Raw genomic sequence first — 24198 nt, 5'->3', positions numbered from 1 at the left:
TTGGGGGTTGATGGTACGTGCCTTCTGAACACTGTACTTTGGTCCAGAGCCACACGAAATCACGACAGCATGACCTTGAACAGACTTGCTGGGTGGCCTGCCTCTGCCTGTTGTTTTGTCCATATTGGGGGGGATGAAGTGAAAGTTATGCACTGACTTGACTAATACAATGTGCAGTCACACAGGTGCAGTGAAAGGTATACACTGACTGCTGGTATAATACAATGTGCAGTCACACAGATGCAGTGACTGCTGGTATAACAATGTGCAGTCACACAGGTGCAGTGAAAGGTATGCAGTGACTGCTGGTATGGTATAACAATGTGCAATGAAAAGGTATGCAGTGACTGATAAATAAAACAGCGTGCAGTCACACAGATGTAGTGACTGGTATTACAACACAATGTGCAGCTGTCACACAGGTGCAGTTAAAAGGTATGCTCGGACTGGTATATAAAACAGCGTGCTGTCACACAGGTGCAGTGAAAGGTATGCAGTGACTGGTATTACAATACAATGTGCAGCTGTCACACAGGTGCAGTTATAAGGTATGCACGGACTGCTATATAAAACAGCATGCTGTCACACAGGTGCAGTGAAAGTTATGCAGTGACTGTTATTACAATACAATGTACAGCAGTCACACTAGGCACTGAATGTGCTGGGCCTGGCACAGTATAGCAATTAGCAAGGGCCAGCTGCGACAGACAGGGCTGTACAGTATATGCAAGTGTCAGTGGGCCGCACAAAAAAAAACAAAAACATCACAAGAACATTAGCTATCAAAAGAGCTGTTTTGGGGTGCTATTTAGCAATAAATATCAGCAAGGAGCAAGCTAACAAGCCTACGAAGAGCCTAACTAAGTGTTCCCTATCTCTGCAGCAACCTCTCTCCCTTCTCTCACTAAAACAGCAGCACACAGAGTCAGAAAATGGCCGACACTGCTGCCTTTTATAAGGGGGGGAGGGGCTCTCCAGGAGGGAGTGCAGCCTGATTGGCTGCCATGTGTCTGCTGACTGTGATGTAGAGGGTCAAAATTTAGCCCAATGATGAAGTATAGGGGGTGGGTCGAACTCGCATAAAGTTTGCATTTGATCGCGAACTCGCGTTGTTTGCGCAAATAAGTTTGCGTGCGAACCGCTTGGGCCATCTCTATTGATGAAGGAAACCCATGCTTCTTATTAAAAAAAGGGTGTGCCTTCCTTTGGCAGGAATTTCCTGACCTGCAAAGAGAAGCACCTACTGTATCTACACATATTTAGGCAGCAGCCCCTGTGCCAGCAGCAACCAACAATTAGAAGCTACCACTCATTAGTAGCTGACCACTATGCCAGTAGCATAAACAGCCACTCACTAGCAGCTGCAACTATGCTAACAGCAAAAGCCACTCACTAGCAGCCATCATTATGCCATTCATTAGCAGCCGGCTGTGTGCTAGCAACAGTGTGTCATGGAGAGCTAAACATTTGATGTAGATGTGTAATGGCTCGATGAATTGGGAACCACTGCTGTAAAGTGTTTCTGTCTTCCTCACATCAGAACATTTTATCAGCTTTGACCCTAATTGAGTTGTTGCGCCAGCAGTCTACTGTGAATTATTAAAGCAAATCTAAATTGAGGTGTAGAGCAAAGATTCTGGATACAATAGAGCCTTCCCGGGCCTCGGTCCATCCTCGGTGGAAGTTACTCCTGCTGGGTCTTCAACACTCCTGGGGCAGCCTTTGGAACTACTCGTAACCTCAAGTAGTTCCGAAGACTAGTGCATCCATACAAATGCTGACTCATGAAATCTACTGAAAATCTATGGAGCCTCCACTGCCTGCAGGGCCCCCACGTCTCCCTCATCTAATGAGCTTCCCCTAGGCCGTCCACAGAGTGTAGGATCTCCTGTCTGCCAGCACACTCCTTTTGTGTCCTCTCTCTCTTTATGTGACCATGTACAATGCCATAGGGTCACGGGATACACACACCCTGGTGGCAATGAAGAGAGAACATAGGAGAAGCAAACCAACGGACAGTTGAGTGTGCCCCTCCGCTGCAACACTCTCCACGTGTCTAGGGGAGCACATTTTAGATGGAAGGAGACCTGGCACAGGTCATTCCAAAATATACCGTCTCACACCTGACCGCCGACTTTCAAGCGAGATCTACACGATTGTTGATTTTAATCGATTTTGGCCAGTAATCAATCGAAATTACAGTTGGGTGGCCACACTACCGAATTAATCGCTGGCACCATTAGGTGGAAAGATAGAAAGCTGCCAGCGTCCGTACGCATTGTTTACTGCCAGGATTGACCGTGTGTCCAACATTGAGATTAATTGGAACATTTATCTAAATGTGTTTACGATTGTGCAAGCTCCACGGTCACTCAATTTTCCAAGCCAATCAAAATTGGATGCGTGTGCTCAAAAAATGTCTTGAGCCTCAGACCACCAACACATTTGTGTCAGCTTCTGTCAGCTTTTCAGTATCTGTAATGCTAGGTGCACAAGATCCAATTTTCTGACAAATTTACTGACAGGTCCGATCTGGTTTTCCAATCGATTTTCCATTCACTTATATGGAAGATCGGTAGGAAATTAGATCGGACTTGTTGGAAATAATCAATCTGACAGTAAATCTGTCAGAAAATTGTATTGTGTGTACCTAGCATAACAATGTGTTGCAGAAAAGCAGACACAAATGTGTTATTAGGCTCAGGCCCTAAGGGTGCACATATAATACTCGATTTTCGTCATCAATATCTGTGTTTTGATTTCTGATTGAAATGTTGGATTGGGCATGCTGGAAAATCTTGGTTGCAAAGGCTTGACCAGGTGCACGGCGGTAACAGCGTTTGTTTTCCTGACAATTGACGGACCCCTGGCCAGTCTCCCAAGTGTATGTGTACCCCACGGGCCCATTTTGAATGTTGCATGCTCACCTGTTACACGAATCCTGGCCTTCCCCTGTGTGACGCCAGTACATGTGTCGGTGTTACGTGGTAAAGTTGCTCATGGTGGTAAATCAAAAAGACGGCGTGTGAATAAAAATCTGTGCTAAATACATACCTAGCACACTTTCAGTGAAAATAGTGTAAAAAAAAAATCTGGACCTGAGAAGAACGATTTTTTCCTAATAGCAAAAACATAAAACTTGTACACTGCACTGCACATTTCCCAAGAAATTCCATATAGTACATAGTTATACTGTAATTATTTAGGTTTGAAAAAGATATGCATTCCGCACACGCATCAAATTGCAGTTAAATGTGTGTATAATATATTTGAAAGCCGACCATGATTTTAAAGAGAAACTGTAGCCAAGAATTTAACTTCATCCCAATCAGTAGCTGATACCCCTTTTCCATGAGAAATCTTTTCCTTTTCACAAACGAATCATCAGGGGGCTCTGTATGGCTGATATTGTGTTGAAACCACACCCACAGTGTGATATCAGGACCATGGTTCTGACATCACACTGTGGGAGCCTTGTTGCATTGTGGGAAATAACAGCTGTTTCCAACTACCAAAAAAACAAGCAGTATCTCCTTCCACTGACATCAACTGCCAGCAGTAAAAATGTCAGCATGTGATAAATGTCAGAAAGTAAATCAGGGAGAGGAAAGATTTTACAATGGGCAAACACTGACTAAATCATTTATACAGGGGTGTAAGTAGAAATCATTGGGCCCACTGCAAAGCTTGGAAGTTTCGCCGCTCTGCTCCGATCCCCCCGATTGTCGCCGTAAATACGTACCCCCCAGGGATCCCGCGATTGGTGCTGCCTCCCAATCAGCTCCACGCTATGGGGAGGATCGGGACTGCGCATGACGTCATGACATCATATCCGATCGCTGCCATAGCTTCTGTGATAAAACGTGCATGTTTTCACAAAGACACACATGGTGTTCAGAAAACGCACACAGAAAACCAACAGACGAGTGTCCACCCAGCCTCAGCTAATTACACTCACTCTGTTAATCTCTGATGGAGCAGAACTGGCTCTGCAGACTCCTCCAGCATCACTATAGTACAGAGCACTTGGGGAGGGATAGAGAAGTTGGGGGCTGGGCATTGTACACAAGAGCTTGCTGCACACTAAATAGGGACTGTCTACAAATCTTTGTATCATTCCTAATCAGTGGTTAAGCAGATGCATTCATTAGAACAATTGTGCAGAAAACAGAACGTTTTTTTTCTTGCCGTGCCCTTAGTTGTCAGTCTCTCAGGACAGGAAAAAGAAATAACTTCTCCCCCCCCCCCCCCCCACTGCTTCTGGGCTCCCCTGCAGGATCTATTGTTACACCCTTGCATTTATACATAATTGTAAAAAGCTCTGTAAAAACAGGCTCTAGATCTGTTGCCATGCACACACCTGCCTGCTGTCGCACGCACCTGCCGCACGAGCACACACACTCGGCCGGCCACCTTCTGCCATGCACACACCTGCCTGCTGTCGCACGCACCTGCCGCACGAGCACACACACTCGGCCGGCCACCTTCTGTCTCCAACCTCCCCTTCTTAGGTAAAGTTATTGAAAAGGCTGTCTATCTGCAACTTGAAACCTGGCTGTCAGTAAACAACATCCTGGACCCTCTACAATCTGGCTTTAAGAAACACCACAGCTGTGAAACAGCCCTCATCCAAGTCTGCAACGATCTGCTCATGGCAAGGGACAGAGGGGAATGCTCCATCCTAATCCTGTTGGATCTCTCAGCGGCTTTTGATACAGTTGACCATGAAATCCTGCTTAACAGACTGCAGGAGTACTGTGGCATCAGTGGATCAGTCCTCCAGTGGTTCAGATCATTCCTGACTGACAGAACACAGAGAGTATCCCTAGGCAGGGCCGCCATCAGAAATTTTGGGGCCCCTCACAAATCATCAGTCCGGGCCCCCCCACCCCCAAAACTGAGAAATGTGCGTAGCCATTACATGTTGGCAGAGCTAGTTGGAGGCTTGCTGTCCACAAATTAATCACGAATAACCACGGTGGATACTCGTGATTCAAGTTAGCTCTAATTGCCACAGCTGAGCGGCTAGATGCGGCGGGGTTAATTACCCAGACCGCCGCTCTCCGCCCAGCGTTTCAACGAGGTGCAAGTTTCCGAATGGACGCGTTGCAAGCCTCGATATCGAGCACTTCCTCCTTCAAGCCGGAAGGAGGAAGTGCTCCATCATTTTTTTAGAACCTCCCAGTTTTATTTTCTGTTTAAAAAAACTAAAAAAGTAGGTTTAATGCTATTGTCTCATATGGTAATGATTCAGCTTTTCCCATAGTCTCGCAGTTAGCAATCATGTGACCCCCAACAAGACAAATTCAGCAATCATAAGGCCCCCAACAAGACAAATTCAGCAATCATGAGGCCCCCAACAAGATAAATTCAGCAATCGTGAGACCCCCAACAAGACAAATTCAGCAATCATGAGGCCCCAACAAATCATGAGGTCCCCAACAAATCATGAGGCCCCCAACAAGACAAATTCAGCAATCTTGAGGCAATGAGGCTCCCAACAAATCATGAGGCCCCCAACAAGTAAAAATTCAATCATTAGGCCCCCAACAAGACAAATTCAGCAGACATGAGGCACATAATGCCCCCTTATTATGGTAGACACCTCTCACCTGGATTCTGACAGGGACCCCCAGGTTAGGTAGTGAGTGACATGGAGCCCCTTTAGCTAGTGAGTAAGTGACAGGGAGCCCCTTTAGCTAGTGAGTGAGTGACAGGGAGCCCTTTTAGCTAGTGAGTGAGTGACAGGGAGCCCCTTTAGCTAGTGAGTGAGTGACAGGGAGCCCCTTTAGCTAGTGAGTGAGTGACAGGGAGGCCCTTTAGCTAGTGAGTGAGTGACAGGGAGCCCCTTTAGCTAGTGAGTAAGTGACAGGGAGCCCCTTTAGCTAGTGAGTGAGTGACAGGGAGCCCTTTTAGCTAGTGAGTGAGTGACAGGGAGCCCCGTTAGCTAGTGAGTGAGTGACAGGGAGGCCCTTTAGCTAGTGAGTGAGTGACAGGGAGCCCCTTTAGCTAGTGAGTGAGTGACAGGGAGCCCCTTTAGCTAGTGAGTGAGTGACAGGGAGCCCCTTTAGCTAGTGAGTGAGTGACAGGGAGCCCCTTTAGCTAGTGAGTGAGTGACAGGGAGGCCCTTTAGCTAGTGAGTGAGTGACAGGGAGCCCCATTAGGCAGTGAGTGAGTGACAGGGAGGCCCTTTAGCCAGGGAGTGAGTGACAGGGAGGCCCTTTAGCTAGTGAGTGAGTGACAGGGAGCCCCATTAGGCAGTGAGTGAGTGACAGGGAGCCCCTTTAGCTAGTGAGTGAGTGAGTGACAGGGAGGCCCTTTAGCTAGTGAGTGAGTGACAGGGAGCCCCATTAGGCAGTGAGTGAGTGACAGGGAGGCCCTTTAGCTAGGGAGTGAGTGACAGGGAGGCCCTTTAGCTAGTGAGTGAGTGACAGGGAGCCCCATTAGGCAGTGAGTGAGTGACAGGGAGGCCCTTTAGCTAGGGAGTGAGTGACAGGGAGGCCCTTTAGCTAGTGAGTGAGTGACAGGGAGCCCCATTAGGCAGTGAGTGAGTGACAGGGAGGCCCTTTAGCTAGGGAGTGAGTGACAGGGAGGCCCTTTAGCTAGTGAGTGAGTGACAGGGAGCCCCATTAGGCAGTGAGTGAGTGACAGGGAGCCCCTTTAGCTAGTGAGTGAGTGAGTGACAGGGAGGCCCTTTAGCTAGTGAGTGAGTGACAGGGAGCCCCATTAGGCAGTGAGTGAGTGACAGGGAGGCCCTTTAGCTAGGGACTGAGTGACAGGGAGGCCCTTTAGCTAGTGAGTGAGTGACAGGGAGCCCCATTAGGCAGTGAGTGAGTGACAGGGAGGCCCTTTAGCTAGGGAGTGAGTGACAGGGAGGCCCTTTAGCTAGTGAGTGAGTGACAGGGAGCCCCCCCCCCAGCCGCCACCGCTGCTTCCCCTACCTTGCCAGGCTGCCAGCAGCATCAGACCTCAAGATCAGCGGCGACCCGACCAGTAAGAGCGGGCGCTGGACGCACCCGCTCTATATGCGGAAGTGACGTCACTTCCGCATATCAGTGCGGGCGCTGGGTCCTAGCGCCCGCACTATTGTCGCCGCCTGATCGGGGTCTGACGCGGCGGCGGAGGCGGCGGCTAGAGGGATGGAGGGAGGGAGCAGTGGCCAGGGGAGGTTGAGCGGCGGTCGGCGGCACCCGCTAGGGCCGCGGCGGGGATGGGGCCCCCCTGCAGGCCCGGGCCCGTGACGGGAGTCACGGATGTCCCCCCCTGATGGCGGGCCTGTCCCTAGGACCTATAATGTCCAAACCTGCACCTCTACAATTCGGAGTGCCACAAGGATCAATCCTATCCCCTCTGCTGTTTGCAATCTACATGTTGCCACTCGGCACACTTATCCAACGACATGGCCTGACGTACCACTGCTACGCCGATGACACACAGCTATACCTGTCCTTCAAACCTGGTGGAACAGACCCTACCCCAAAAATAAACTCTTGCTTAGCTGAGCTACAGGCATGGATGAATGATAACTGGTTGAAACTGAATGCTGACAAAACTGAGGTCCTGTTTGTCCAAGGCTAGTGCCCGCCATCAAAACAGCTTTATCCTAAAGCAACACCAATCAGGATTGGGAATTCAGACATAAACAGCTCCAACTTTGTGCGCAGCCTTGGCGTACTAATCGATGGGGAATTGAGTTTCAGAAACCAAATTTCATCTGTAGTTAAATCCTCCTTCTTTCATCTGAAGAACATTGCAAAGATTAAACATCTGATTCCCCCAGAGGATCTTCCAACCCTAGTCCACGCCTTCATCACATCACGGCTGGACTACTGCAATGCCCTTTATGTTGGCCTCCCCAAAAAGGACCTGCGTTGCCTGCAACTAGTGCAGAATTCTGCTGCCAGATTGCTAACAAACCAGCCTCGCCACTGTCACATTACACCGATCCTTCGCTCACTGCACTGGCTACCAGTAGAATGGAGAATACTCTTCAAGATTGGACTGCTGACATTCAAATCCCTGCACAGTCTGAGCCCTGGATACATGAAGGACTTGCTGAAGCTGCACCACACCTCTCACAACCTCAGATCAGCAAGTTCTGTAAACTTGGTCACTCCCAGAGTGCACCTCAAAAAATCTGGAGATAGAGCCTTCTGCCATGCTGCCCCTACTCTCTGGAACTCCCTACCACACCCAGTAGAGACAGCACCATCCCTGGAGCTATTCAAATCCAGACTGAAAAGCCACCTGTTTAGCCTGGCATTTCCAGACTTATAAAATTCTTCCTCTGTACCACGATGGTCGGAGCCATGCTTATGCACTTTGAGTCCCACGGGAGAAAAGCGCTTTACAAATGTTATTTGTTGTTGTTGCGTCCTATGGCTGTGTGTCTGTGCAGGACATGCGCAGTAGCGCAAAAGCACTGACACAAGGACATGGGACGAAGGGACACTTGTAGATTATTAGGTAGGATGAAGCACTTTTTTATTACATTATTTTCACTGGAGTTCCTCTTTAAGCTGTTGATTCACCCTACCAGCTAAGAGGATAGCGTCATTCCGGTTTCAGTTTACAGAAAACAGCGCGGACACTTTAAAAATTCAGCGCTTCAACTTCCACGAAGTTTGGCGGTTGCCATGGTAACTGCCCTTCCCCCACGTTCGGCCAATCACTACCTCCCGCCACTGCTGGCGCCAAAGCTCACATCCCGCCTTGTTTCTCGTCAAGGAGACTGATACTGAGGGCAGGGGGAGTGCTAGGAGGGGCACGTCTAATGGTTACACCATCTACGAACGTCTTGTCGTCATTACCCTAACAGCCAATTGCAGTAAACATGATAGAGAACTGGGCGGGGAACAGACGTTGATGACGTCAGAGGGAGAGGATAGCAACTGTTGCCTCGAGACCCCCGGCGCCATAGTGACTGTAGCCGTGGAGACTGTTACTTGCCAACCGGAGACACACGATCAGCAGTGGCCGGAGTAGCAGCCCGGGGACCGCGGGGCCAGAACTTTCACATCATCAAGCAGCTCGCCGCTCGGGGAGCCGGAGCCAGGTGATCTGCTCACTCGTTCAATCCGCCGTGCCAAAGGGCGAGTAGGGCAGGGAACTGAGGGGTTCAGCAAGTACACAGGGGTAATGATGGGCAGATAGAAAAGTAAAAGGATACCTCCATTTATTACATGTATAAATACACACCTACAGTATGTATGATATATATATATATATATATATAATCATTCGCCCTGCAAGGCTGTGTCCTGGATGGCATTCTACTCGGGTTGTAGTTGTTATCAATCAGAATTATAGATCTTCAACTTTGGAAGGTTTTTCTGTAAAGTTTAGAAGAAGCAATAGTTGTAGTTTTTGCTGCTGAAAGATGTTTTTTTTTTATGTGCTCATAGTGTCGTGTCGTCATACCTAGACAATATGCATCGTGCTACAAGTGTGTATAGTACACACACCTTTTTATGTGTCACCAAGGCCTTTTCTTATTGGAGGCATCTCTTGTTAAAGAGAAAGCTTCTGGAAACATGCAGATAGAGAAATTGCAGTAGTTGACATTCTATCTGGATTGTCAGTTACTGTAGAATTAAAATATCTAATGCCAAGCAAAGTGCCCACTTTTTACAGTGTACTTATTACTACCTGCTGGTGGTGTATGTTTGGCTTTTAAGATGGCAGGCCACACAGTCAGCTGTTTCAAATCTGACCTGTCAATTTTAGCAAACACATTGAAACTTTTGGAACTTTCTGAGTTTAAGCAATGTTAAAGACTTTGCACTACACGCTTGTTGGTTATTGTACTAACCTGCCAGACTAAAATCTGACTGTGGACAGGTTGAAATATATATTTTTTAGAAGTCATTCCATGCTCTATTTTTTTTTTTCTCTCACACATCTGTTCCAGTCACCTGGGAAAACACCATGACAAAGAGGTTTCCAGTCATCAGCAATTTTCCTGGCAGCCTGATGTATTTTGTCCCTATAGTAGTTGAGATTGAGAATGGGTTTTCTTTTGTGCCAGTTAAATGTGTTTTCAGACCTTTCTTATAACTGTGTGTTCCCTTGCTGTTGCAGTGTTATTCACACATTTAGCATAAACTCATCCATTTGTTTCCCCAACTGCTTATATATCTTATAGAATGATAGGGTTTTATTTTTCTTGCTTTTGGACTCGCTATATCTAAACTCTCATGTGAATTGGCTGCCGGCCTTCTTTAGAGCTGTGCAGCAGAAGAAACTAAAATGTTGGTGCTGATTTATTAAAAGTGAGAATTGAAGCAGAGACCTCTTAAGTTATGTGCATCCTGTGACAGTTATGTGCATCCTGTGATTCTCCTTCTAAATTCTCCCATGTGTGAAGTGACTGCAGGCGCTGTTCACTGCTGTTTTCCTTTGGTAAATCATGCCTAGTCATTATGTTAAAACAAATATATGCTAAGTGATATAAATTTGTAGAGATAGTGTAGCAATCAAGTAGTACACAAATCAGTGACAGGTTTCCTTGTTTGATACCGTTATATGTACGTTTGTGTACCGTGTATCGAGCAGCTGATCCGGCCTGCTGATAATATTCAGCTGGTCCGATCACGCTGCTTGACCCGAGCGGTAATCGATCTGCGGGGACGCGACGGGAGTCGATCTGGCGGCTAATCGGCCGCCGGATCGACCCGTGTATTCCCAGCATAACTGTATCAAGCGATAGACTCCTAGTATAACTATCTCCTGAAAAATCATTTCTTGTGGTTTCTAACGACAACTTAGGAAAGATTGTTGTACGCATAGCCTGCTCTGTGCAGATCATGAGCGTTAAGTTTGAGTGACAGAGATCTAAGGTATGGGCACTAGTTCATATAAGGGGACCCAGCAGGAAACCTCATAGGGAAATTCTGGTAACGTGATTGGGTGGATGGTAGTTTGAGAAGTTGCCCAAAATGATCACGAAGGGATATTTCACATGGTTGTCTTATAGTGGTATGTTTATTGCCTGTCAGCAAGTCCTGTTCATCAGCCAGGCGCTTGCAGGATAAATATTAAAGTTTCACTTTAAAGGCTCATACACAGGCTTGACTAAAGTCAGCAGGGATAACGACCTTCTCAAAAGATAATCAAACATGTGTTCAGAACCCCCCAACCCACAAGTGGTCCGCCTGGCAGATCAACTCGCCCCCACAACGGGCGATCCTATCGCTTCAACAGTGGAACCCTGTGAGGGTGATTCCACTACAGCAGGGGTGTCGAACTCAAATACAAAGTGGGCCGAAACTGTACACTGGGACCAAGTCGCGGGCCAACTTCAACGTCTACAGGCCACCCTCCTCCCTGTTCCCAGGTGTCTAATGGCCCCCCCATCCAACTCCTATAATAGAAGGTAGTGAAATAAACAGCTACACCTACTTTTTAGGTCCATGTCTCCTGCAAAATAAATGCAGGGATTCCTTGAGATCTAAAAGTTATTTGCAAGGTTCCTCTAGGTTTAAAAGGTTGAGGAAGACTGTCGTATACCGTTCCCTGGTGTCTAGTGGTTCTCCCTGCACTATATAGTTCCCTGGTGTCTAGAGACCCCCATCCTCCCCTATACAGTTCCCTGGTGTCTAGAGACCCCCCACCCTCCCCTATACAGTTCCCTGGTGTCTAGAGACCCCCCACCCTCCCCTATATGGTTTCCTGGTGTCTAGAAGCCCCACCCTCCCTTATACAGTTCCCTAGTGTTTAGTGCTTCCCCCTACCTCCCCCATATAACTTTCCTGGTGTTATAGGACTTCACCTTCACTCTAGACCTAGTGGTCTAGAGAGGGCCAAACATAATGTAAAGTGGAGAAACCACTTGAGGGCCAAATGTAATGGCCCTGAGGGCCAGATTTGTCCCACGGGCCGGAGTTTGACATGTATGCACTACAGCGTTGCGATTTCAATGAGATCGTAAACTCAATGCTTGCAGCATTTTTGGATGGATTGCAAAGCGTTGAAGTAATGCAGGATCAAAATCAATTTTTTTTTGTAACATTACTCCGAAAAAACTGTCTTTTGTGTAACAAATCATTTGCAGTTTCTAGTGGGTCCTAGGCCTAATTGCTAGTGTTTAAGAATTAATGAAAAATAGACATTCATAGTTAATAAAATAATAGACATGCCAACTGACAGTTCTATTGTTGCTATAGTAACTGCATTAAGTTTTGGTTTTGAGCTTTATCAGATCTGTCATGCTAATGTTGCAGAGCAGCTCTCTGTTGTCCACTGTGTCAAAATATGGAGTACCAATGACTGCTCCTGTAGCTACCTACACAAGCCAGATTAAACGTTTTAACATGCTTTTGCAGAAAATATGGCATGTGTACAGAAGCCCTTCAACATGTCAGCGGATGATCCACCTGCTGCATTGACTTGGCTGAGCGCTGGCCAAGCGCATTGTTCTCCCCACTCACCCTGCCTACTGTGTGATGTTCCTCATATGCTGCTCCATCGGCCTTCCTCCCCCCCCCTTCCCTTTCGTGAGGTTGTGGAAGACTTTGCAGATGCTGCTGAAGTAGACGCGAAAAAGAAAAACTGAGGAATGTAAGATCTTAATAGAAGGCACTGTTACCCTTAAAATTAAGGGGGAGCCTCCCCAAGAAGTTGTTAGGTAACAACAAAACGGAAAAGATCGATCAAAGTAGACATCCATGATCTTTGCTGTTTTGAAGTAGTCTGAGGTAGTCAAGAGAATGAAAGCCTTGTTACAAATGCTGGTTGGTTCTTAGCCAAGGCAGGTGGTTGGAGTTGAAAATCCAGCATGTGTACAGTGGCCCCTAATCCCCTACAATGGCTATCATTCATAAAGCATTTCCGCATGCAGAAATGCTGAAAACAGCTTACTTTACCGACCACTTGGCAAAATGTGTATTCATAAAGGCTGTTTCCGCATGAAAAGCTGACATTCCCGAGCAGAGCGATAAATTACCGCCTTGTGCTGTGATTATCTTAAACAATGCAACAAAATGTCAATTCATAAAGAATCGGCTGCCGTTTGCGTTAACTCACAAAATCTGCCCTAATGTGAAAGAGCCCTAACGCAAGCGGTATGTGGACGGGGAATACTGCTCCCTTGGAAGTAGCGATAAGCATGCGGAATACATTTAAGTGAATGGAGACAGACCTCCCAAGCAGCAGCAGAGAGAGCAGCGCACGAAGGGACTCAGGCAGCTTCTCTGTTTCCGCCAGCCTACCGACAGCCTTTTTCGGGAAATCGCCGCACTTGTATCGCAACCGGCAACATTTTTATGAATGACCAGCCAGAAAACGGTATTTTCCCGCACGGATTTTTATCGACCACACTTTTATGAATGATAGCCAATGTGATGGTGAGAAATCTTCCTGGCAGGTCATGTCTGCTGAAGGAATAGTTTTTCTACTCACCCCGCCTACTCTGTGTGTCTATGCCATGTTTCATGTCATCTGCCCTCTTCCCCGCCTGCAAAGCAACAGAACTAGGTATCACACTTTGTTTGTTTGCACCAGTACAGGCTGCGCCATGTATTATCAAAACTCAATCCATTGTTGGTCGACAGGCCTGGTAAGCTTGTGCAAGGCTAAATGAGACTGGTTCCCTGAGCCATGGCAACAGTATGCAGTGTTGCTGATCTTATAGCATAATTTGTCTATCAATAGTGGGTTTAAATACATTTCTGGGGCTGGAGGCTTTGCCTAACATTGAAGGTGGAGAATTGCTGTCGCTTAAAAATCTGTATACCAGTGTGCAGGGGCAACTGCAAGGGTTTGTTTTACATGTCGAGGGATGTACAGATACTCCAATAACAGCCATAAGACTATGCTTTGTTGGGGGGACCTGGTAAATAGTGAAACATCAGCATGCTCAAATCTAATTTAACATTTAGTGCAAATTGATGATTTTTGACTTTAGGAATGGAAATCAATAGTAAAGTACAAGTCATCTTGGGAAACGAGTGTAACCTTGTCTCCACAAATATCTTTATAAAAACTGTAACAATGTGCCCTCTCCATAAGTTATCACCATGTGCCCCTAATACAATACAGCTGTTTTCCTTCCTCCCACCATAGTAAGTATAGGTTACATTCCCCCACTGTAACTAGTGCAGCCATGTTATATGCAATTGGATAAGCACATATCACCATAATAAAAGTCCTTATCACAAGCAGTCACTGTAATACAGCCACTAAGGATAGTCTTGTAAGGGCCGGTTCACACTTAGCGCTTTGCCTGCAATCGCGATTTGCAGGCAAAAATCTCACCATTCAGTGTGATTTGCGCTTGTGATTCCAGTTCAATAAAACGATAGCACAGCATCCAATAATTTACTCTGCTTCATTTAATATTCTCACATGACACGCTGAAGCTCAACACAATAGCACACTGGTTGGCTGTCTGTGACATACAGCTCACCCTCAGCCACTCCATTCCTCCTGAGTCAGGACAGCAGTGCCACTTCCTCCCTTCTGCTGTGCAATTCAAATGAAACACTGCTGCTCTCCTGCCTCCCTCTCCTCACTCACTGTCAGACTCCTCACACAGCACAACATGCTGCTTTTCCCTAATGATGACCTCTTCACCTCGTTCTCCTCTCACTTCTCCTCCTATTCTGACTGCATGCTATAGTGTAAACACAGTACAAACATGCTGCCCCTGTAATCTCTGATACAAATGTTTCACCGTGCTTCATGAGAGAACCGGCCTGCTAGCGTGTGAACCTTAGCTATAGTATATCTTTTCACCATGTAGGCAGTTTATAGTACATACTTGAAACATATGTATGTGAGATAGATTGGAAGGCAATCTGATGACTATAGATTCTTCCTCCCTGCATCAGGTATAAGGAGCTGACCATCCTTTTGAGTTTTTGTTGCCCATTCCTGGTTTTATTACCCAATTTTAGATGCTTTGAAATGTTTCCTGTTCAATTCCCATAAGAAGCTGTATGCACAGGGAGCCCAGCCTGAGCCTGGCACATCATGCAAGTTTGTGCAGTGCTTGTTGCACAGAGGGAGAGATGTTCGTTGCATCATTCTCTGCACAGCCAGCTGTCATCTCATGTCTGTGGGCAGCTTTATGGCTTAAAAATGGGGCTGATTTGGCAAGACAGGTGCAAGGGAACTGAAATAAAAGTGAAGCGGTTGCCCAAAGCATCTAATTAGCTCTTTGCACCAGTCTTGAGAAATTAGCCCCCCACTGCTCTGAGCTTTCCAAAATTCACTATAGCTCCTGTTTAATAGAAAGTGCTTAGTGCCCAGTGCAACTATTCTGTAGTTTTGACATAAACATTCACGCACAATTTGTTTCAGGCATTCTGAACATGCACTCCAGCATTTGCCAGTACAAAAACAGCCAAGATATGTGAACAGGAATATGTTCACATATCTTGGCTTTTTTTGTAGTGGTTGCAGTCAGTTTTCACTTTTCATTAAATCGTTCAGAATTTTATACATTAAAGCAAGCACAAGGATAAATATACCGTAAGCTGGCTGCTGAAGCTTTTGAATGCCATTTGCAAAGTGCACAACATACATCTATTTGTGGCTCTGTAATAAGAGCGTTGTGTCGTTTCAGCAGAGAGACAAGGTCTATCCCACCACTTCTGGAGGGCTTGGCAAGGCTTATTGTCAAACAGCGGTGAACATATGGAACTGTGTGCCCAATCATAAACTGTCCATGGAGATAATTAAGCTGAACTAGTTTTAGTTATGCTTGCTACTGATGAAAAATTATCATTAAATATTTTGCTAGATATTATGGTAATTGCGTTCTTTAGGGCTGGTTCCCAATGCTAGTGTTTCCTGACTTGTGAAATCACTTTAGAACTATCAAAATGCTAGCATATTCACACTGTTTAGCTACGTACACACGCTGGATTAAACTTTAGCGAGACTTTAGCATGTGTCTGGGATCCCCTAATGTTGCTTTAAAGATCCAGCATAGTGAATCTCAAGCAACATCTAACTCCTAAAGCCTCATACACGCTGTACTATTTTCCATCAGATCGACGAGTGATCTGATAAGAAGTTTCATCGTGCATATGTCCAAATTTTTCCCGATTGATTTTGTGACGGGGTAAGCCTCAATAGGATATTGAGGCTTCCCTCTATTTAGGTACGTATATGGTGTTGTGTACCAGAGCCGAGTCTTTAAAGCACAACTAAATGCTAGAAATCAATTGTTGTCTGATCTAGCCTTAAAGAAAACCTGAACTGAAAATTAAAAGTCAAAATAAGCATACACAAGTCATACTTGCCTCCGGTGTAGTATACTCCTCAATCTCTTTTTCCTCTCCTGCGTCCTGTTTGTTCACTTTGATCAAGGGAATTTTCCATCCTCCATTTTGAAAATGGCCATTACACCATAACAGCTTTCTGGTCAGCACACAGTTAAACTGCAACATCACCCACTTGAGCCGTAGGGAAACATGGACACATCAGTTCTCCTCTCAGCTGTAACTGACAGCAACTGATATATAACTGAGAGCAACTGATATATTTCAGTTCTGACAAAATGTTGTCAGAACTGGAAGGGATCATTGTCAGAAGAAAATGGTGAGCTTCTGAGAGGAACTAATGGCAAAGTAACTATGTAATGTTCATTTGAAGTTACCTCGAGTGTTTATTTTAAATTATTTTACTCAGTACAGGTTCTCTTTAAAGAGAAACCCCAACCTAGAATTGAACTTTATCCCAATCAGTAGCTGATACCCCCTTTTACATGAGAAATATAATGCTTTTCACAAACAGACCATCAGGGGGCGCTGTATGACTGATTTTGTGCTGAAACCCCTCCCACAAGGAGCTCTGAGGCCGCGGTACTTTTGGCAGCTTGTTACAATGTAACTAGGTTCACAGACAGGAAATAGCTGTTTACAGCTGTCTCTAACAGCCAAAACAGCTAGGAGCAGCTACATACCCTGCCCACAGTAACAATGTCACCATGTAATAAATGTCAGAATGTAAATCGGGGAGAGGAAAGATTTTACAATGAGCAAACACTGACTAAATCATTTATACATAATTATGGTAAAAAATGAAGCACTTTTTTTACTACATTATTTTCACTGGAGTTCCTCTTTAAAGCACACCTGAGCTGTGAGGGATGTAGAGGCTGACTTGCTGGGCCTCTTCCTCTTAATACTTTTAGCCATAGAACTTGAACAAAACAAGCATGTCTTTGAGATGTCTTGGACTGAAGCCTGACTGGATTAAGCTATATGCTTGTTTCAGGTGTGATTCAGTAACTGCTGCAGCCAAAGATCAGCAGACCTGTCAGTCAAATAGTATTGTTTAAAGTGGACCTGAGCTCTTGTACAAGACAGAAGGAAAACCTAATAGAAATGTACCCTGTATTTAGAGAGTTTAACCTGTCCTATTCCCCATCATCTGTGACTGATCACAACTGTAATTTGATCCCTCGGCTGACTGCTACAGCATAGAGCTAATTGATAAATACAGGATATTAACAATATGTCTGCTTCCATGAAAACATGAAGTAAATACATTGCAGATTTATTGCAGCATTTGTATCAGTTGTAACAAATATTTTTCTTTAAGGCTGGTTTCACAGTGGGACGTTACAGGCGCACGTTAGAGCAGCCTGTAACGCAGCCCACCGCACAGTAATGAAAAATCAATGGGGCTGTTCACAGTGCGGACGTTACGTTACATTGTAACGCTGCGTCACAAGACAACGTACTGCATGCAGTACTTTGGACAGACTGCTTGCACATGCTCAGTAATGTGCGGGAGGAGCGGAGAGCGGCCAGGCACATGGCTAATTAATATTCACTGCACGTTATGACGTGCAGTGTTTACTTCCTGGAGCAGCCGCTCTGTGCGGCGATTGGCCGGCGGGACCACGTGATGCCGCATGCGCACAAGAGTGCGCATCACGGCATCACTGACGCCAGAGTGAGCTGCACAACGCGGCTCACTCTGACGTCCAGATCCAGCACCACCAGGCGTTCCGTTAGGGGGACGTTATGCGACCTTAACGCCCCCTCTAGCGCAACGTCCTGGTGTGAAATTAGCCTAAATGTTAATATGCCTTTGCGTATCTGTTAGAGAAACAGACCTGCTGCTCTGCTCTAACTGAGTGAAGCCTCTGTACTGTGCTAAAAGTATTAGAGGTAGAGGATCAGCCGGATTGCCAGGCAACTGGTATTAATTACATTTAAATAAATGTCAGCCTCCATAGTCCTCTCATTTCAGGTTCCTATTAAAGTGAACCCGAGGTGAGAGTGATATGGAGGCTGCCATATTTATTTCCTTTTAAGCAATACCAGTTGTCTGGCAGCCCTGCTGATCTATTTGGCTGCAGTAATGTCTGAATAAAACCAGAAATAAGCATGCAGCTAATCTTGACAGATCTGACAATATTGTCAGAAATCTTGATCTTCATATGCTTGTGCAGGGTCTATGGCTAAATGTTTTAGAGGATCAGCAGTACAGCCAGGCAACTGGTATTGCTTAAAAGGAAATAAAATATGGCAGCCTCCATATCACTCTCGCCTCAGGTTCACTTTAAGTCTTGTACACCTGTATGAGAGGGATTGGTACTCAATCCCTCGGACAACAGTGCCAAGTCTGTGCATATGGGCGCGTTCTGTTTCTATGCTGGGGAGCCAACAGAGCGGCACACGAGGAGTGTAATGCAATAGGAGGAATGAATGGAGAGAACAATGCTCTTGGTTGGATTGATCTGCCAGGCTATTTACTGATCGAGCCACCAAAGGGGGTTGGGGGCCACTGTACACATGTTTGATTCTCGGCAGTGGGGATTGTTATCAGTCGTGTCGGCCAAGTTTAATTTGGCATGTGTGCAAGGTTACTAATGTCAATGTCTACTTTAAAGAAAATAATTATAAAGCTATCCCTTCCATAAATCTTTGTTCTAGCCACTTCTTTTCCCACTGTCATGAGGTTGCTTGGTCCACAATTGCTGCTTGGCTTTGTCCACTAAAGCATGCATTACACTCTAGTAGCTAACTTATCCACGATCCGACTATTAACTCCAATGTTGCAAACTAGTATGTTTCGCTGCCCACTGGAATTATCATGCAGTCTAAAAATTTGGAAGGGCAGCTTCAACATTTAATCTCATGTTTTGTGACCAATTCTTCTAAAAGCATGTAAAAGCTCTGAGAGCGATATTCAAAACCCTTCTATTTTTATAAATGTGCAAGTACGTAATACTAGATCCTCCTTAAACAGAAAAATATTTTATTGTATTGCATCAAACCTCAAAGGGGTTAAAGCCTATGCGGGTAGATATTTGTTTTTCCCGAAGATACAAGCTGTAAACCACCTCCACGCCACCTGTATCCTAATGCCTCCAGGCGCTATTTAAAATACGCCGGCATCACTGTGTTTTCATGTTTAACTTTGGTCTCCATGGTTCCCATTCAAAACACATGGGGACTTCCCGTGTAACTCTCCGAGCAGAGACACCTACTGGTTAGATGAACACATTTGAGTTCATCACTTCAGTCCAAACACATTTAACTTCTAAATCTGACTCTGGAATTCTTTTCCTTGCGAAGAGGCAAACATATTTTTTAATTTTGACTCCGTGCTGTCTAAATCCACATTCATAATCCTACAATTTAGAAAGGTGTTGGAACTTTGTAGTGAATGTGTGTGTAGATAGATAGATAGATAGATAGATAGATAGATAGATAGATAGATAGATAGATAGATAGATAGATAATAATAAAAAAATATATCTATCTATCTATCTATCTATCTATCTATCTATCTATCTATCTATCTATCTATCTATCTATCTATCTATCTATCTATCTATCTATCTATCTATCTATATATATATATATATATATATATATATATATATTCATTCTCCAAGGTAGCCCCCCACCCCCCAAAGGGTCCACCTTATTAGCTCTCTGTTGGTCCTGTGCTTATAATAATCACTTCCTTAGATGCTTTGAATAGTAGTAATCCTTAACACCCGGTTCCCCAACCCCTTCTTGTAACTCTGACAGTGTGTTTGTCCTTGGCAGGTTTTGGTGCGCCATATCAATTATGTATAGAGTGCTTGGGGGGGACCCATGTAAAACTTGCCCCAGGAGCCCACAGCTCCTTAGCTCAGCCAGTGTGTGTGTGTGTGTGTGTGTATCTATCTATCTATATTTGTCTATCTATCTCAGGGCTCAGCATAAATGAGTACACCCCACTACATTTGTCAGAAAACCTTTAGTTTCCTTTCAGTATGAACATTTTCTATAATATACTGTGCTTCAACAAATACTCCAACAAATGTGGGTCATTGATTGCAAACAAGATTTGTTAATTTGCACACACACACACACGTGGTTTTCCAAACAAATTCATTCAAGCTCATGTTGCAAAAATGAGTACACCCCAATTATTGTCTTAGGTGAAAAGCCACACTTAAAGGGGAACTTTAGCCTAAACAAACATACTGTCATTAAGTTACATTAGTTATGTTAATTAAAATAGATAGGTAATATAATCTCTTACCAGCCCTGTTTTAAAAGAACAGGCATATGTTTGGGATTTCATGGGGGCAGCCATCTCTTTGGTTGAAAGGAGGTGACAGGGAGCATGAGACACTGGGCCAGATTTATCAAAGCATTAACGACAGTTTTCTTCTATAACTGTTCTAACCAGCAGCGGAACTGTTCTGCATGATAGTAAGAAACTTCTCAAATCCTACGTAATGGCGGGAGTTTAGTGTGGATTTCTAGAGCTGCACTAAGAAAAGTGCAAATCTATCCCTAAACTGCTTCATAGCAGTTCTACAGATAGTGCAGCATTGCAGGCTAGGCATTATTTGTGAAGAGCTCCTCCCCCTCATGCAGAGCCTGCTGACAGCAGATGTATTGGTTACCTCAGCAACAATAATTTCCCTCACACACTGCACTGCCTGGGAGACCTTCCTAACTCCTCCTATTCCTAACGGTTTAAGAAGGAATCTGCACTATTTAGTGATTTCTTAGGATGTCTGAGACAGTTCTGCACGCATTTCTAAAAACCTTCTAATATATATATATTGATGTCCCTCACAATTCCAACTGCCCTGTGTCCTGATCACCCTTGCCAGCTGCCGTGCTAGGCTTTAAATCTCAAATTCAAAATATAAAAAAAAAAAAAAATTGTGACAAAACAGCAGGAGGCCAACATCAGAAATCCCATCATGCTTTGCACAGCATCAGGGGGAAAATGCCCGGGCAGTTTTCTTCTGTGCAGCTAAAAATGAGGCTTGGATAAGAAAAACAGTTCTGATGCTGTGAAACTGTTAAACACCTAGCCGTTTCAGTGCTGCTGAGTAGATTTTTAGTCTGGAGGTTCACTTTAAGACTACAAAATTCTTAACATGCATTCAACCACAGGTGAGTCTAATGATTCATTTAAGAAGTGTCCAGCAGACAGGGTACTATAAAAGGGCATTACTTAAAGAGAAACTCTGACCAAGAATTGAACTTTATCCCAATCAGTAGCTGATACCCCCTTTTACATGAGAAATCTATTCCTTTTCACAAACAGACCATCAGGGGGCGCTGTATGACTGATATTGTGGTGAAACCCCTCCCACAAGAAACTGAGGACTGTGGTACTCCTGGCAGTTTCCTGTTGTTGCGTTGCTGCGTTGTGGGAAATAGCGGTTTACAGCTGTTTCCAACTGCCCAAAAAGCATGCAGCAGCTACATCACCTGCCAACAGTTAAAATGTCGCCATGTAATGTCAGAATGTAAATCAGGGATTTAAAAGATTTTACAATGGGCAAGCACTGACTAAATCATTTATACAAAATTATTGTAAAAATGAAGGTTTTTTTTTTTTTTTTTTTTTTTTTTTTTTTTTCACTGGAGTTCCTCTTTAACAAAGAAAAGCCCTTCTCTTTCCATGCTGTCAGCAATGGCTCCACATGGAAGGGAAATGTCTAAAAATCTGAGAAAGGAAATCATTACTTTACACACACAAGGTGAGGGCTACAAGAAGATCAGCAAAGCTTTACACACCAGTCAAAATACTGTAGCAAAAGTGATAAAACATTTTAAGAAAGATGGAAGTGCAACCAACTTACAGAGACGTCCAGGCCGTCCACGGACTTTAATGTCTCGACAGGATCGTCTTCTGATAAGGGTTGGACAAAATCGCCATGCAAGTTCACTGCAGTTAGCTAACGCAGTAGAAAGCCAAATTGGAGTGACAGTTTCCAGTGACACCATATGGTTCACACTGCAGAGGAATGGAATGCATGGGTATCTTACACGAAGGAAGCCTCTCGTAAAGCCCATGCACAAAAAAGCATGCCTACGATTTGCAAGGGCCTATGCTGAAAAAGATGAAGACTACTGGGATTCTATACTCTGGAGTGATAAGACAAAGATCACTGTTTTTGGAAATAAGTTTCAAAACTGTATGGCGTCGTAAAGGTGAGGCTTTCAAAGAAAATTCATGGTGCCTACATTGAAACATGATGGTGGCAGTGTCCTTATTTGGGGCTGCATGATTGCTGTTGGTGTTAGGGAGCTGGAATTTCATTCATGGTATCATAAACTCAACAATGTAGTGCTCTATACTTAAAGCGGAACATAACCCAGCATTTTGGCTTTGCTCTAAAACATTATTTACAGCATATTATATGCAACCAGCATTTTTTTTTTTTTTTTTACTAGATCAGCATTGGAAGGGTTACACACAGAGCTTTAAAGTTCCGTGGAGAGAAATGCAGACGCATCCGAAGTTTAGATAGATACATTTAAGTAAACACAATGTAACAAGTGAGGAATGTGACACACACTTTCTGAGGGCTCTTTCACACTAGAGGCTGCGGTAGAAAAGGCTGAAAGTCAGCTTTTTGCTTAACGCCAATACATAGCGTTTTCAAAGCGTTTTCAAAGCCTTTTGAAAGAGTTTTACAGCCCATATGAAAACGTCCTTTTTTTTTTTTTTTTCTTCTATAAAAATAAGTGAACAAGATAGCTGTAAAACGCTTTGAAAAGGCTTTGAAAACGCTGAAGTTGGCGTTTTTCCATTGACTATCATTAAAACGCCAACAGCCAACTTTGGCTGTTAACAGCCCTGAAAAAGCTCCTGGGAGCGTTGAAACGCAACGCTCCAAAACGCTGAGTTAGATGTGAAAGGTAAAATGAAAGTCTATGGACTTTCTTTTACCTAGCAAAACGCTAACGTCGGCCGTGGCGTTAAAACACCGAAAAATCCCTCTGGTGTGAAAGGGCCCTGAGGCCTGGTGCACACCAAAAACCGCTAGCAGATTTTGAAACGCTTTTTCTTATTTTTCTGTAGCGTTTCAGCTAGCATTTTGCGGTTTTGTGAAGCATTTTTGGTGTAGTAGATTTCAGATATTGTTACAGTAAAGCTGTTACTGAACAGCTTCTGTCACAAAAACGCCTGCAAAACCGCTCTGAACTGCCGTTTTTTTCAGAGCGGTTTGCGGTTTTCCTATACTTTACATTGGAGGCAGAAACGCCTCCGCATTCCAAAATCTGCAGCAGCCCGGGAGTATGCGTTTCTGCAAAACGCCTCCCGCTCTGGTGTGCACCACCCCATTGAAATACATTACCCTAGCGTTTCCACATCCGCAAACTGATCTGAAAAACGCGACGGAACCGCTCTGGTGTGCACTAGGCCTGACTGTGCAGGAGCTCCTGCAGTCAGAGGGTGTGTCAAATTCACCACTTGTTACATTGTGTTTACTTAAAGAGAAACTCCAACCAAGAATTGAACTTTATCCCAATCAGTAGCTGATACCCCCTTTTACATGAGAAATTGAATGATTTTCAGAAACAGACCATCAGGGGGCGCTGTGTGACTAATTTTGTGCTGAAACCCCTCCCACAAGAGGCTCTGAATACCGCAGTACTCTGGGCAAACTGCCACAATGTAACAATGTTCACAGACAGGAAATGGCTGTTTAAAGCTGTCTGTAACCGCCAGAGCAGCTAGAAAGAGCTACATAACTTGCCCACAGTAACAATGTCACCATGTAATACATGTCAGAATGTGAATCTGGGAGAGGAAAGATTTTACAATGAGCAAACACTAACTAAATCATTTATACATAATTATTGTAAAAATAAATGCACTTTTTTTATTAAATTATTTTCACTGGAGTTCCTCTTTAAAGAGAACCCGAGGTGGGATTGAATTATGTTACTGGGGCACAGAGGCTGGTTGTGCACACTAAGACCA

General features: G+C 44.7%; 2 protein-coding genes across 4 annotated transcripts in view; one reads left to right on the top strand and one right to left on the bottom strand.

The window, feature by feature from the left end:
• Positions 1-8639, bottom strand: part of ACSBG2 (acyl-CoA synthetase bubblegum family member 2) — a 256592-nt gene extending 247953 nt beyond the window's left edge. Inside the window, exon 1 of the mRNA XM_068233748.1 lies at positions 8537-8639. The gene's annotated coding sequence lies outside the window, so the exon portion shown is untranslated. The remainder of the gene's footprint in view (positions 1-8536) is intronic.
• Positions 8640-8767: 128 nt separating this feature from the next.
• The window catches only part of RFX2 (regulatory factor X2), a 115974-nt gene continuing 100543 nt past the window's right edge, over positions 8768-24198 (top strand). Inside the window, exon 1 of one of the 3 annotated variants that reach the window (XM_068233756.1) lies at positions 8768-9055. The gene's annotated coding sequence lies outside the window, so the exon portion shown is untranslated. The remainder of the gene's footprint in view (positions 9056-24198) is intronic. The other 2 variants (XM_068233755.1, XM_068233754.1) reach the window with 2 other exon arrangements.

Source organism: Hyperolius riggenbachi, chromosome 1 (genome assembly GCF_040937935.1).
Source record: "Hyperolius riggenbachi isolate aHypRig1 chromosome 1, aHypRig1.pri, whole genome shotgun sequence".
NCBI lineage: Eukaryota > Metazoa > Chordata > Amphibia > Anura > Hyperoliidae > Hyperolius > Hyperolius riggenbachi.
Note: the sequence above shows the minus strand (reverse complement) of the source record. Positions and strands in the feature narration are given on the sequence as shown.